The following is a 17,045-nucleotide window of genomic DNA, read 5'->3' on the forward strand; positions in this document are numbered from 1 at the left end:
TCCTCTTACTTTCGTACACCCGTGTGTGTATTATTCCTTATTTTTCCATTGTGTCTCGAACTAATAGAGTTTCAATACTCCCAATATTAGACTTCCATATCCATTTATTTTCATCTCCCTGTGTATACTGAACTATTCTTTCAGTGCCTTAGTACGCACTCTATCTCTTCATCTACTTGTAGCTCTGGCGTGCATACTTATACTACGCTTGTTGGTGTTTGTTTTCTCCCAATTCGGATGAGAATTATACGATTAGTCAACCGTTCACAATAATTTACTTTTTGACGTACCTTCTTAGTCATTAAAATTCTTGTTTCTGTAACATTATTTTCTTCTGATGGTGATGTTGCTCTATGAGCATATTCTCTGATTAGATATCTTGCTTTGAATTTCCCTTTACCGATTCCTTCTTAATACAGGTTCAGTCTTCCGATTTCCTTTTTAGTCTTTCTGGCTTCCCCACTCTACCCATACATCTGACATTCCACTCCGCGACTCGGAGGGAAACCCTCGTTGCTTTTCTGATCTTTTTTTTCATCTTCATGGGGGACTACTGTGGAACCTTTTTCCAAGGGAGAGAATGTGACGCTTTTTCAGTTACAAGCTATATTTCCTGTGAATATAAGCTGGTATCATTGCAAAACTAATGATCTGCCTTACGTGGTTCTGCACAACTGATTAGATTAGCTGGATCAGACATATGAGAACAGGGCGCACAACAATCTGTTGTCCTATTATACGGTTTATGACAAATTATTTTATCCAAATTAACAATTAGTCGCACATAACTCAAACATCAGCTAACGAAAACAATGTCAGAAAAGTACTGTAATATAATGAAGCCTCCGGCCTTGTTGGCAAAAGGTACGGTACACTACACCCTTATAAACGGTCGCGTGTATAACAGTGGGAGGTGAATTAACTGTGGGGAACCACCTAAATCGCAGGCGGCATAACGCAAGCGTCTGTGCAGTGCACTGCGCGGACCACAAAATGGTCTCCTCAGGATAGGAGCAGGCTTGGCCGAAAGCCAACCAGTTCCCCGGAAGGGGGTGTTAATCGCCGCTTACCGCAGCGCAATCTTGAGAGCCATAATAACCAGAAGATCGCACTATGCTCCCTTTGTGTGTAGGCGTTGGATTTATGTTCCCTGTGAAAAATGTGATTTGTAGTTTTTGCTGTGCTTACCCACTGCGGTTGCAGTGGTTGTAATGAGAAAAACGGTTTCATCGTATGGGGTTTCCAAGAAGCATCCTGAGAATGCCACACTTGGAAAGCCAATACTCGAAAACGACATACCTGACCAGTACATCCACATCTTTTCGAAGATGTGTTAGGCGTTTTCTGCCAGAATTTACCTTTGGAATATATCCTGTCATTAAATCATAGTGTAGAAGGCCTGCGGTTGAGGCACTGGACTCAGATTGGAGATCGAGATACAGTTTTCTCATGGTTTCCCTAACCAGGTTAAAGCTATTAACAGAATGTTTCGTTTTTAAGTGTGACAGTCAAGTCAATTTATTTTGCCCCCTAGCTAGTTTAGTCCGAAATTGCGTAGTGTCTCTACTGACCAAAGTCTTAGTTCTCCTACATGTCATAAAATAGAACTCTGGGAAGTACAATATGGTTTTTTTGGCTAATTACTTCCTGTCTCACTCCTCCAGCGCGAGATGGTAAACGATGAAACACTGTCAGGTGGTAAACTCTGGAGAAAATTGAAAAAAATTGGTGCAATAGTTTAATGAACAAGTTCTTTAGTTAAGCGTCAGTACTAGCATATTCAGGAGTGGTAGTCAAAGCAACATTGGATGGATCTTCATGTGCAAACGCTAGTGCTGTTTCAGAGAGAGGCTGTGATCCGAGAACGTCATTGCCACCTTTGAAATGAGTTTCCCGATGCTGATGATGATTTATGGCGGTGGGAAATGAGTTTCCTGGTGTTATGGTGACAGATCTAATGATTGTGTACGAACATACACAACAGATACATACATACACATTCACAAAACTTTAACCCTAGCAATACGATGGCATTTTCCATAACGCGCACTGTCAACGGGTGGTGGGAATATTTTGCTCACCCGAGAAAAAGGTTAAAAAATCGTTAACTGTTATTAAATTGTATTAACAACATACTTTTTAATGAGGTGCTGATGCTCAATTAGGATCTAGAAACTCAAAATACCTTTTAGCAAATTCTTAGCAATAGCACCGCATTTTGAATAACGTGTTGTACCGACTTCAGTACCACGACAAAAAAAATTAAAAAATGCAAATTGAGTTCATTGTTGTTGACTACGTAGCATATAAAGAGATAGTGGTTGGTAAGTTTTGCCCTGAATGTCGAAATATTGAATACAACATTTGCTGGGGAAAATGACGTCTGCTACTGAGACTTAAATTTTTGGGTGAAGTTTAACTGAAAAAATTAAAATAAGTATGGAGTTAGTAAGAAGAAGTCATGAGAAACAATTTTTTTCAAAATCTTAAAATGTGAAGTTTCTGATTGGATTACATTTTCTTTAAAAGATGGGAATAACACCTCCCCCACTGGGATTGTGAAGGTTAATTTTTATCTTAGACAAACCAAAACGTTGTCCCCAGAAATTAAACAGTAACAATCCCTCGATTCCAACCAAGATTTTCCTTAGTTACTAAGCGAACGTCTGAACTGGAGACCGTGCAGGGTAGCTGTGTGGTCTGAGGCGCCTTGACACGGTTCACGCGGCTGCCCCAGTCGGGGTTTCAGCATGGGTGAGCGTGCGTGTGTGTGTTGTCCTTAGCGTAAGTTAGCTTAAGTCACATTAATTATTTTTGTCGTGTAAGCGTAGGGACCGATGAGCTCAGCAGTTTGGTCCTATAGAACGCTACCACAAATTTCCGGAACTGGAAATCCCTACTCAGATTGTGCCCGATGAGAGACACATTTGCTTCATTCCTTGTCTATTGAGATATTTGGCAGAAAAGAGCAAAGTTCAACAACTGCCGGTCATCTCAGGTCTCATTGTGATTTACGAAAGTAGACTTGGTCTGTCTTAGTATTCTCAGTTCCTTTCTGTACACTTTGATGTTCCGTTACAGTATGGAAGCCACCTGAAGACGATTTACTTCGCTCTGCCTTTCCGTTGAGTACATTGCCTATTATGGATACAGACCTAGATTTTGGGTCAGAATGATGCCTAAGTATATGTTTTGAGAAGGAAATTCTTCCTCAGACTCTCTGAACAAAATGTATGTAATCTGGTGTGATGACATTATCGTTTTCCGGGGTTTTGTTGCCTACTGAATTTCTTATTGTATGGCAAGAGTGGTCAGGGGGCAGAACGAGGGGAATCCGGAAGGATACCATTTACAGTTGGAACTTGTTTCATAGGACTCATCACTTTCTTCTCTTTAATGTTCCTTGCTTTCTGTCACGTTTGTCTTGATTGCTGCACTGAATAACAGTTGCATTCATACAAACACTCAAACTCACATAACCAGGCACTTCTCACCCTAGCAGTGATAGCAAACAATAGCATACAAAATCTAATGCGAAAGGTAGGCCTGAAGACATCCATCGTTTATTTCGTATCAGTACGGCAAATAATGTGCACTTACCTGCCACGATTTTTTCGATTGGAAAAAATTATTTTTTGTTAAAATTTGCCGAAAAAATATCAGAAAACCAGGATCTCAGGAACGACTGTAGCCACTATTTACTCGGTAAACCACTTTTAAACTAGGGCAGGACAGTGAGTACTTTTAAAAGTTTAACTTCGAAAAACTCAGAGCTACCTCGAGGGTGCCCGCTCTCTCGTTCTCACATTCCTTTTTCCTCCATCCTCGAAGAACTCCAGTGCCGCAGCGCACGATAGAGAAAGGAGACAATCACGCGCTTCGTAGTTCACTCGTTCAGTTAACAACGAAGACCAGAGATCTGCTTCGGTAATGGCAGTGCAACCAGATTTGTCCCCAAAACCTAATAGCCACGTTCGATATCTAGTAGAAGCTGCCCATTTTACATCAGAGAGACACCATCTCTTTTACTGCTGAATTACTGCACTGCCACATTCTGTTTTCCGGTCAGTGGAAAGTACATTCCAAAGACATCCACAACCGATGTGCTCATTCGGAAAATACAGATTCACTGCTTCGTTAAGATGACAGAATTACTAACTTGTATAAGATCGAGGCTCAACGACTCTATTATCTCTTTGTATAATTACATAAAATCAACGTGTTCCTAATACTGATGGAACCACGACAGAGTATCATGAGTGAAAATAGTTAAAAATCAATCAAACATTCTGCACTTCACGTTTTGAGCAACAGAGTTTCTCACATGAAACTAAAATTCAGTTAACGGCTCATTGCACACTGACATCACAGTGCACTGCATTTCAATAGTTACCTGTGACTCAAGAAAAACTCCCAAACTGTATAGTGTATAGCTACACTTTGCTGACTCCTGTTTCACATTAATTGTTAGAACTCGAAGTTTATTGATGTCGCCGTTCTTTCGACAAACTTACCAGGTGTACCGGTATGAAATGAGCGTTAAGATACAAATGTGTCGATAGGGAACATTTGATGTGAAAGAGCCTTAATTTTTTTGTTTGGTTGGTATGACATCTGTCAAAGATATTTAGTATACATCAAGTCATGGAACAAACAACATCGTATGTTTTCATCGTATTAACAATGTCGAATTTTGTACCAGAAAGTGATGATTTGCGGAAAGCATTAATTTTTTGTTTTCATTTGAAAAAAAGTGCTGCAGAGTCGCATCGAATGCTTGTCGAGGCATATGGTGATCATACTCTATCAGACGCAACATGCCAAATATGGTTTCAACGGTTCAGAAATAATTATTTTGATGTTAAAAATGAAGAACGTGGAAGACCACCAAAAAAGTTCGAAGACGCCGAATTGCAAGCAATATTGGATGAAGACGATACTTTGAGTCAGAATCAAATGGCAGCAATGCTAAATGTTGCACAACAAACAATTTCTGTCCGTTTGAAGGCTATGGGAAAGATCCAAAAGTGTGGAAAATGGGTGCTACATGAATTGAATGAAAGACAGATGGAAAACCGAAAAACCATTTGTCAAATTTTTCTTCAAAGACATGAAAGAAAATCAATTTTGCATCGAATTGTTACTGGCGATGAAAAATGCATTTATTTTAAGAATGCTAAACGGGAAAAATTATGGGTTAATCCGCGACCACCAACAACATCGATTGCAAAACCAGATCGATTCGGCAAGAAGACAATGCTCTTTGTTTGGTGGTGTATCATGAGCTTCTAAAACCCGGTGAAACTGTGAATACTAATCGCTACAGACAACAAATGATCAATATAAACCATGCAGTGATCGAAAAAAGACCAGAATGGGCCAGAAGACATGGCAAAGTAATTTTTTTACATGACAATGTACCTACACACAAACCAAAACTGGTTCAGGATACAATCAAAACACTTGGATGGGAGCTGCTACCCCACCGGCAGTATTCACCAGACTGGGCCCCTTCCGACTACCATTTGTTTTCATCAGTGGGACACGCATTGGCTGAGGATCATTTCGATTCCTACGAAGAAGTTGAAAACTGGGTGTCTGATAGGTTTGCTTCAAAAGACGAACATTTCTATTGGCGTGGTGTCCAAAAATTGCCAGAAAGGTGGTCAAAATGTATAGATAGCAATGGTCACTACTTTGAATAAAATGTTTTTATTTTTCAACTCAAAATTAGTGTTTCATTTTCACAAAAAAAAACGCTCATTTCATACTGGTACACCTGGTAATGCCGTACATCATCATAGCCTATCTTGCGCTACTACTTTCATCTATTGACACTCCTCACAAAAATTCAAGACAATATTGTTAAATTATTGTAATTTTAGAGACCCCTGCTATTTTCCTCTCTAATGCCTATTCCATTCTCAATTAAATTATTCCTCAATTCCACAAGAAGATTGAAATTCTGTTCTTATAGTAAATGTATTTCGTATATCTGCTCTTTCTTGGAAAAATCTTGATTTTGCACAAGAACTGTACGCTATCTATTAAATCTATCATTTACTGTCGAACAACAGACCATTAACACATGTAAGAAACAACAGCACTACATGCTTCCAATCATCTACATCTCCATTTACGTGTTTACTCTGCTGTTCACAATATAGTGTCTGGCAGAGGGTTCAATGAACCACCTTCAAGCTGTTACTCTGCCGTTCCACTCTCGAATGGCGCGCGGGAGAAACGAGCTCTTAAATTTTTCTGTGTGAGCCCTGATTTCTCTTATTTTATCATGATGATCATTTTTGCTCGTGTAGGTGTGTGCCAACAGAATGTTTTCACAATCGGAGGAGAAGACTGGTGATGGAAATTTCATGAGAAGATCTCGTCGCAAAGAAAAACGCTCTTGTTTTAATGATTGCCACTCCCATTCACGTATCATGCTTGTGGCACCATCTCCCCTATTTCGAGATAATATCAAATGAGCTGCCCTTTTTTGTGCTTTTTCAATGACATCCGTCAGTCCCACCTAATGCGAATCTCACACCGCACAGCAATACTCCAGAATAGGGCACGCAAGCGTGGTGTAAGCAGTCTCTTTAGTAGCCCTTTTGCACCTTCTAAGTGTTCTGCCAATGAATCGCTGTCTTTGGTTTGCTCTACCCACAATATTATCTATGTGATCGTTCCAATTCAGGTTATTTCTAATTGTAATCCCTAAGTATTTAGTTGAATTTATAGCCTTCAGATTTGTGTGGCTTATCGCGTAATCGAAATTTAACTGATTTCTTTTAGTACTCATGTGAATATCTTCACACTTGTCCATACCCAGGGTCAACTGCCACTTTTCGCACCATACAGATATCTTATCTAAATCATTTTGCAAGTCGTTTTGATCATCTAATGACTTTACAAGACGGTAAAACAATCTAAGACGGCCACTCAGATTGCCTACTATGTCGTTAATATAGATCAGGAACAATAGAGGGCCTATTACACTTCCTTGTGGAGCGCCGGATATTACTTCTGTTTCACTCGATGGATTTCCGTCTATTACTACAAACTAACTGTGACCTTTCTGACAGGAAATCACGAATCCAGTCGCATAACTGAGGCGATACTCCGTAGGCACACAGTTTGGTTGGAAGACGTTGTGACGAACAGTTTCGAAAGGCTTCTGGATATCTAAAAATATGGAATCAATTTGACATCCCCTGTCGATGGCACTCATTACTTCATAAGTATAAAGAGCTAGTTGTGTTTCACAAGAACGATATTTTCTGAATCCTTGCTGACTATATGCCAACAAATCGTTTTCTTCGAGGTACTTCGTAATGTTCGAATACAGTATATGTTCCAAAACCCTACTGCAAATAGACGTTACTGATATGGGCCTGTAATTCAACGGATTACTCCTATCTCCCTCTTAGGGTTTTGAGCAATTTTCCAGTCTTCAGGTACGTATCTTTCTTTGAGCGAGCGGTTGTATATAATGGCTAAATATGGAGGTATTGTATCAGCATGTTCTGAGAGGTTAGATTCTTCAGTAACCTCTGACTTGCTTTCGTGATTAAGGCGGAGCTCACCATTGTCGATAGAACCGACTGTGGAACTTTGGTGCAGAGCCGATTGGAGAGTCTGAATCAGAGGCTAAGGTGGTTCTGTGACTGTGTAGGCTGTAAATTCCTTGACTTTCGCCATCAGGTGGTGCGATTGTATGAGTGGGATAACTATTTGAAATGAGACTCAAGTTTTCTTTGAACTGTTCAGCGACTGTATCTTCTGAGTCGGGTGGTCGGTAAAACGATCCATTTAATACTTTAGTCCGATTGTCAGGTATGACCTCTACCCATACCATTTTGCAAGAACTATCTACTTCAATTTCCCTGCGGGGCAAACTACATCTAACAGCAGTAAATACTCCACCACCAATTGTATTTAATATGTCCTTCTGAACACTGTTAGATCGTTTGAAAAAAATTCATCTGAACTTATTTCCGGCTTTAGCCAGCTGTCTGTACCTATAAATGTTTCAGTTTCAGTGCTATCTATTAGCTCTTTGAGATCTGGTTCTTTCCCAACACAGCTACGACAATTTACAACTACAACTACCTTTTTGTGTTTTACTTTCCCCCTTTTAGACGGACACCCTTTCTGTGGTCCCCTGAGACTCTCTAACCTAACAAACCACCCAGTCCCGCTACCCGTGTAGCAGCCTCCTGTGTGTAGTGGACTTCTGCCCTATTAAGCGGAACCCGGAAACACACCACCTGATGGCGCAAGTCAAGGAATCTGCAGCCTACCACAGTCATAGAACCACGTTAGCCTCTGATTCAGACACTCCAATCGGCTCTGCACCAAAGTTTCACAGTCGGTTCTATCGTCGATGCTGCAGATGGTGAGCTCCACCTTAATCACGGAAGCAAGACTGGCAGTCCTTTCCGCTAGCCGCTCGAAACCAGAGAGAATGTCCTCCGCTGCAAAGCGACACACGTCATTGGTACCGGCATGGGCCACCACCTGCAGCTGGCTGCACCTGTACTCTTCATGGCATCCGGGAGCACTCTCTCCACGTCCGGAATGGCTCACCCCGGTATGCGCACGTAGTGCACACTGGCTTCCTTCACCCTCTTTGCAGCCATATTCCTAAGGGATCCCATTACGCGCCTAACGTTGGAGCTCCCAACTACCAGCAAACCCACACTCTGTGAATGCCCAGACTGCATACGGCTTAGAGATATCGTCAGCCATAGACAACGCCCAAAACCTGTTCGTCAAACGAACCGTGGAGGCCCTACGATCGGCCCCTTGGAAAGTTTTTCGCTGCCTGCTAGACTTTGGAATTATCTCCCACTCGACCACGGTTGAGGGAACGTTTGTATCGAGATCAACGTCGTACATTTACTGCTACATGTAGAAGTACGTGGCACAATGGAACAAACATAAATAGACATCTTTCGCCTGACTTATGTCTTCATTGCTTTATCTGTCATGTGCTGTATTGCTTTAACTGGTGTTAAGAAGTGTTTAATTTCCACGACTGGCTACATCCATGGAAACTCCTCAGGAGACAGGTGTCTGAGACCTTACCAAGTAACTGGGTACAAATGAAAAGTTTCTTTTGCTTCCAAGGTGACAAATTTCCTTCCTTTACAGTCACTCCATATTCAGTGCTCAGTAAACTGTTAATTCCGTGCAGGACCCGAAAATCTTCCTCACCTTGATATAAGACAGTAATGTCATCATAGAGTCTTATCACCTACACCAAGTCATCCGGAATTTTAATCCCATTTCTGAGCCTTCTATCTACTTTTATATTGATTTCATTGTCGGCTCACATCGCTATAGTCTCATATTTTACTGGTTTTTATAAGCTTATTTGATGATCAGTTGAAGTATTCTTTCTGTTACCCACAGTTTAAGCTGTCTCATCACCTCTTTAAATCAGTGAACCATCTGAGAATGTTGTTCTGTACTTGAAAATACAGCTGCTCGCCAACTTCCCATAATTTCGAAACTGATTAGCAGCTGCTTCATCAGTTCTCTTAAAGTTACAGAATACGACGCCCCCATACGGATCGTGAACTACAAAAGGGGAGTAGAAGCACAAGCAAGCTACCGATGGATGACGTTATTTGGGCTATAAAGTTAGCATCCCGTGAGCGGTTGCGATCAGTTCCCGAGCATCCAGGAGAACAGGTGTCATTCCGGAGTTGGAAGCGGCCTAAAAACGGACGTTCCATACAGGTGTGAACTAACACGCTCTCTTACTGAGGCGTCGGTAGCTTTCCTAGGCTTCTCGCTTCCCACGCCCGGGTTCCCGGGTTCGATTCCCGGCGGGGTCAGGGATTTTCTCTGCCTCGTGATGGCTGGGTGTTGTGTGCTGTCCTTAGGTTAGTTAGGTTTAAGTAGTTCTAAGTTCTAGGGGACTTATGACCACAGCAGTTGAGTCCCATAGTGCTCAGAGCCATTTGAACCTTTCCTAGGCCAGACCCTCGAATTCGGGCAGTTTGCCCTGTCTTGCGACAGCAATTTATACCCTTCTGGCCACAACGATGTTGTACGGCGCACCTGGATGCCGCTTCACGTGCACGGAAACCATCGTACTGGACGAGTGCCAGGACGCTATCTCTCATGGCCTGCGTGTGCTGAGACATACTGGCAGTGTCTGTTGCGTTACCACTAGTGCGAACTGAACAAAAACAAAGGTACCCGACCCCATCAAGACGGCGAACGGTTGTTTCTTCGACTATGAGATATCTTTATATCATTCGCTCGTGACAGGACAGTAATGTATGTGGGCCTTGGAATCTTCAGTTCTGTCAGTTTGCTGTATAATTCTTATTTCTCTATTTGTTACCTAGTGTATGCGAATATTACGTGACGTAAATCGGCTCCTGCTTCACTGTCATGGCTGCCATTGGAGAACCTAGAACTTTGAGTTCTATAGATGCAACTAGTATCATCGACATCCTAACCATTATCGCATTAGGGAGCTATGGTGCCGTTTACTCGTTTTGGTCCGTTAAACTCTTCGCAGTTCAGGCTGAGTTCCGGCATAAAACATTCCTTTGTTCCTTAGGTTATCGTCCACATATTGTTCCATTAGTCATGTATTCGATGGCATATTTTCTGTATAAAGTCACCATAGCTGAGTCTAATTCCTTTGAGTAGCATCTTTGTCGGCTATTTCGTTCCTAGTGGCGCATGAATGCTCTTTCAGCCACATGTTTTCTTACAGTGTGAATCAAACTCGCCAGCAAACCGCTCGTAATCACCAATTTTTGTCCAAATTTATGGTATAGTCAAGGCTTTAAAGTGACGGCAGTGGAAGCTCCAGATGGCCAAGTGTTCAGAGGAAATTAACATTTTAGGCACGGAATGAGCCATTGTTACCTTAGTTTACAGGCGGAGGTTCGCACGGCGGAAGGACTACGGAATGATAAGTCAAGGGTGTGCGATCGACCTCTTGCATGGAAACTTCCTTTTAATCTCTATTTTTGCGTTGCTGAATGTGCTAGTAACCCGAAGTAATTGTCAAAATATTGTATTTTATTTATTGAAACCCTAAGTGCAGGAGAACAAATTTCTTCTATTAACTGACTTGTGGGCAAGCCAAACAAATCTACAACTGCACGACAAGATTTTCAAGATGAAGAAGGACTACAATCGTGCTGCGTTAGGGAGATCTTCTCCCCCACTCCCACAAATGCACAAGCCAGTGCAACACTGCGATGGCTGTTTTTATCGTCATGTAAGAAACTTGATGAAAAACCTTCAAAATTGCTCTTATCACCTCGAAAGAGGAAAAGCCATCGAATCCTGAAACAATTGCATCGGAGTGCATTCCATTGTGCATCACAAGCTGTCTTCACCAACATTTGGCAAAATGAGGCGTTACGCGTGGTTTACTGCCAAAATGTGCGGCGAGAGAGAACCTTTTATGACTGTAAATCAAGTTTGTTTCGTATAGAAACTTTAAAACAACCTTGTAATTGTAAAATGTGATGTTTGTAAAGTGTGTATGGTGACGAGAAAATTACTGCTTCCCTCGGTCTTGGAGACTATCAACTATAAAATAATAAAAATATCTGATATGTAGTTCCCATGTACGCCTTACATTTCCTTACTCGAAATTTATAGACAATCTCAAATCTCCCTTCATCTTTCCTTTTCATGCAATATTGAGCAATATTTCGTCTCATCTACAGTGTAAGTAAGGTAAAAACTAAAGAAAAGAAACGTTTCCATAAAGTGATTGATGACATGACTTACCAATAACAGTTCCGTATTCTTTCTGCTGTCCCTGCCGATGCTTGGAAACTACGTTAACGTTAATAGTCCATGATTCACATGACCCACCTCAGAAATTTTGTTTTTTCTAAACACCTGTCTATCTGGAATTCCCACTTGCGCCACTTTAATTTTACGACCAAGCACCGCGAACGATACATTCGGAGGAAACTGGTGATAACAAGTTAGCGTGGTCCTCTTATCAATACATTATTTTGCATGTAATCAAGGACAATCGCATTCCGGCGTGGTATCTCCATCGTCTGGAGAGTATTTTAAAAGTCTTGAAATTCGTTCCTTTTTCTATAGGTAACCGCTTCGCGAATGCTTCCGAAATGTAAATGGTCACTTCATTAGGTATAGCATACATCCCCTCAGTGCTCCTTAAGGGGCAACAGAAAGCTTATCGCGGCACCTTGGAATGGAAGCTCGCTCAGAGCAAACCTTTTGTAGTATCGTTCGATTTACCTGCTGGCTTCCGACAGCCGGGGGTTATTTCGTGGTTGATAAGCCCCTCGAACAGCAGAGGCTCACTCGCTCACTGCTCTTAGTGAAAGTTGAACGCTTTCTGGATGTTTATAAAGACGGAATTTATGTTTTACATCCAAATATTGTTTGCAAGATGTCGTCTCTGAAAAGAGCAATCTGTATATCACGTAATGATTGAGCTTAGAATATCCTTTAGGACCCAGCATCGTGCGGGCGACAGCGATACGTCTCTCTGTGCATCAGATCTGTTAACCTTTTTGTAATCAGGAGAGAATGTGCCAACTGTGTCACACCGAACTGCGAGAGTCTTGAACGAACTCTATAACAGCTTTCAGAACTTTCAGTTTATTTTCTAATTTTTATTCGTAGCAAAAACTTCATTTGTCTCAGCCACCCTTTCTTGTTGAACGAAAATGGTCTTGGGCGTTTAGATATTGCGTCATTTTCAAAGGCCAGTTATAAAAATATGAAACAAATTAAATGTAAAAATATGTTTTTAAATTTTGCATTCGGAAATGACTTCATATCGAAACTCGTAAGGGAGGTTACATGCAGTAAAAAAGAGTAGCTGAGACAAGTGACCTTTCAAAATGGCTCTGAGCACTATGGGACTTAACATCGGAGGTCATCAGTCGCCTAGAACTTAGAACTACTTAAACCTAGCTACCCTAAGGACATCACACACATCCATGCCCGAGGCAGGATTTGAACCTGCGACCGTAGCGGTCGCGCGGTTCCAGACTGAAGTGCGTAGAACCGCTCGGCCACACGGGCCGGCAAGTGACATTTCACTTGAAGAAATGCTTCACTTGAAGAAATGACCACGACATAGTGTACTGCGTTTTCTGCAGATTATCAGTTTTGTAGGCAGCTATACTCGTTTAATAAATGGATGTTGCCATAGTCTTGAAATTTATGAGAACGTTCTATGGTGAATGTACGTTCAAGAGGTTGCGACGCATCTGCTTTCAGAGATGTCAGAGCGGCAATAACAGGAACTTGTGCTGCAAAAGCGAACAACGAAGAAAACGTTATCAGCAGGAACATAAACACCACTATTTCCTTCTCAGCCGGCATTCACAGATGCTAAAAAGACCCAGTACGTAGTTTTCTGTGGCTCCTGAGGCTCCAGCACTCTGTTGTTGTTGTTGTTGTTGTCTTCAGTCCTGAGACTGGTTTGATGCAGCTCTCCATGCTACTCTATCCTGTGCAAGCTTCTTCATCTCCCAGTACCTACTGCAACCTACATCCTTCTGAATCTGCTTAGTGTATTCATCTCTTGGTCTCCCCCTACAATTTTTACCCTCCACGCTGCCTTCCAATACTAAATTGGTGATCCCTTGATGCCTCAGAACATGTCCTACCAACCGAACCCTTCTTCTGGTCAAGTTGTGCCACAAACTTCTCTTCTCCCCAATCCTATTCAATACTTCCTCATTAGTTATGTGATCTACCCATCTGATCTTCAGCATTCTTCTGTAGCACCACATTTCAAAAGCTTCTATTCTCTTCTTGTCCAAACTATTTACCGTCCATGTTTCACTTCCATACATGGCTACACTCCATACAAATACTTTCAGAAATGACTTCCTGACACTTAAATCTATACTCGATGTTAACAAATTTCTCTTCTTCAGAAACGCTTTCCTTGCCATTGCCAGTCTACATTTTATATCCTCTCTACTTCGACCATCATCAGTTATTTTGCTCCCCAAATAGCAAAACTCCTTTACTACTTTAAGTGTCTCATTTCCTAATCTAATACCCTCAGCATCACCCGACTTAATTCGACTACATTCCATTATCCTCGTTTTGCTTTTGTTGATGTTCATCTTATATCCTCCCTTCAAGACACCATCCATTCCGTTCAACTGCTCTTCCAAGTCGTTTGCTGTCTCTGACAGAATTACAATGTCATCGGCGAACCTCAAAGTTTTTATTTCTTCTCCATGGATTTTAATACCTACTCCAAATTTTTCTTTTGTTTCCTTTACTGCTTGCTCAATATACAGATTGAATAACATTGGGGAGAGGCTACAACCCTGTCTCACTCCCTTCCCAACCGCTGCTTCCCTCTCATGCCCCTCGACTCTTATAACTGCCATCTGGTTTCTGTACAACAGCACTCTATACTATGCTTTCAATTATCAGGAGGAGGATAATCGCACACAAAAACACGAAGGCTGCTTTCTCTGAGGTTAGCGTTCAATCGCTCTCTCTCTCTCTCTCTCTCTCTCTCGCTTGCATGCACACACACACACACACACACACACACACACACACACACACACACACGGGGAGAGAGAGAGAGAGAGAGAGAGCGAGAGAGAGAGAGAGAGAGCTCAAAGACTGTTAATACACATTCCGCAATATCCGTCCAAACCACAGGAGACGAGATAGCTGAACAAATGAATGTATAGGAATCTGAATATGTGCATGTAGAGAACAGAATTTGTGGACTCAAATCGTAATGGAGTTTTGTTAACATGAGAGTGACACTGTCAAAAAATTTTTAATATCTCACATCCAGAATTTTACAGACTAACAATTAACTAACATGCAAATTTTTCGCAAACGGTAATTCCATATTAGGAGAAAACTTTCGATCAATAGAAAGGGTGGGAATTTGAATATGGTCTTCACTACTTTCATCTAACGAGCTATACAGGGTGTCCCAGCTATCTTGTCCACTCAAAATATCTCCGGAACAATAACAGCTATTGGAAAACGACTTTAACCGGTATCAATGTAGGGCTGGGGCCCATGAATGTACATATTTGGAAACATTCTAAAACGAAAGCATATGTGTTTTTAACACAAACTTATGTTTTTTTAAATGGACCTCCTATATTGTTTCTTCAGAAATCCATAGCATGACAAAGCACATACACAATGGCGTTGATTGCATCGCAATATTCCCATTAACGTCATACATTCCAGCAGGTATGGGGTTCACGCCTGAGCCTCAGGACGTGCGCTAGCAGCGCATGTCGGGTGTTTCAAGCGTCAACTTCGCGTCTCAATATCTCGGGATGTAATGGGAATATTTCGATGCAATCAACGCCATTGTGTGTGTGATTTGTCATGCTATGGATTGCTGAAGAAAAAAATATAGGAGGTCCATTTAAAAAAACATAAGTTTGTGTTAAAAAACACATATGCTTTCGTTTTAGAATGTTTCCAAATATGTACATTCACGGGCCCCAGCCCTACATTGATACCGGTGAAAGTCGTTTTCCAATAGCTGTTATTCTTCCAGAGATATTTTGGGTGGACAAGATAGCTGGGACACCCTGTATAATAGAGAGACAAGAACATAAATATTCAAGTGTGTTATTAAGGCATACGTATTTAAAAATTTTAATACACAATATAATACACAGTATAATTTTTTTTAAGAATTTCTTATGAATCGGCATTCGACTTCTTAGGCCATCATCCGATGACTTAATGCTAAACAGATAGACTCCATAAAATAGTCGAGGGTATCCGACAGAGATTGTTGTACAAAGATATTGGACATTTTGTGACTATATCGATACAAAACACAAGCATAATGAAATACCCATGGGTGCCCAAACAGTCGCATCAGTACACAATGTAGCCGCTCTCCTCGTACTTCCTCTGGCTGCAACGCAAACGTGTGTACATGCATGCAAACTATCATAAAGTGGCACATTGGCATCCTGCGACAGACTGTCCCAAGTAATTTGGGCCTTTTGTTGCGTCTGGCAACGGTCCTTGCACATCATATGCGCGTATAATTAAGCAGAGATCTGGTGAGATCGCTGCCCAAGGCAGCTGTTGTTCACAGAGAGGAGCACGCACATCACAGTAGCCGTATGTGGACCTGCACTGCCCTGCTGAAAAAGCTTATCACCAACGTGTCGAAGAAATTGCACTAGCACGAGAGTAAAAGCCTGTGCAGTTTTGTGGATACTTTTTACGTTGCCCTACAGACACTGCAAGCTTGACCGCGAGATGTAACTGAAGTCCCCTCCAGGAAGCCTCTAATGGAACCTGTACCTTGCGAGCGAATGCACACTGCAATAGGCACCTCACCAGGTATACGCCATGTACGTGTATTACACTGCTTTTTGAGTCTAGTGTTGTGACTGGTTTAATGCGGCCCGCCACGAATTCTTCGCTTGTGGAAAGTCCTTCATCTTTTAGCAGCACTTTCAGCCTATGTCCTCTGTTGCTTTCTGGATGTATTCCAATCTATGTCTCGCTCTGCATGCTTCACCCTCTACAGCTCCCTCTAGTATTATGGAAATTATTCCCTGGTACCTTAACAGATGTCATATTATCTTATCCCTTTTTCTTGTCAGTATTACGCATATATTCATTTCCTCTCTGATTCTGCGCAGAAGCTCCTCATTTCTTATCTTACCAGTCCACCGAAACTGCAACATCGCCAACGGCCTTGCTGCAGTGGTAGCACCGATTCCCGTCAGATCAACGAAGTTAAGCGCTGTCGGGCTTGGCTAGCACTTCGATGGGTGACCGTTCGGTCTGCCGAGAGCTGTTGGCAAGCGAGCTGCACTCAGCTTTTCTGAGGAAAGTTGAGGAAAAAAATGTCTCTGAGCATTATGGGACTTAACATCTGAGGTCGTCAGTTCCCTAAAACTTAGAACTACTTAAACCTAACCAACTTAAGGACATCACACACATCCATGCCCGAGGCAGGATTCGAACCTGCGACCGTAGGGGTTGCGCGGTTCCATACTGAAGCGCGTAGAACCGCTCGGCCACACCAGCCG

At 41.9% G+C, this 17,045-nt stretch overlaps 1 pseudogene; it reads left to right on the forward strand.

Moving 5' to 3' along the window:
* The first annotated feature begins 16,698 nt into the window (after positions 1 to 16,698).
* Positions 16,699 to 16,816, forward strand: LOC126100346 (5S ribosomal RNA; annotated as a pseudogene).
* The last annotated feature ends 229 nt before the right edge of the window (positions 16,817 to 17,045 follow it).

This window comes from Schistocerca cancellata, chromosome 1 (assembly GCF_023864275.1).
Source record: "Schistocerca cancellata isolate TAMUIC-IGC-003103 chromosome 1, iqSchCanc2.1, whole genome shotgun sequence".
In the NCBI taxonomy this organism is placed as follows: Eukaryota; Metazoa; Arthropoda; class Insecta; order Orthoptera; family Acrididae; genus Schistocerca; species Schistocerca cancellata.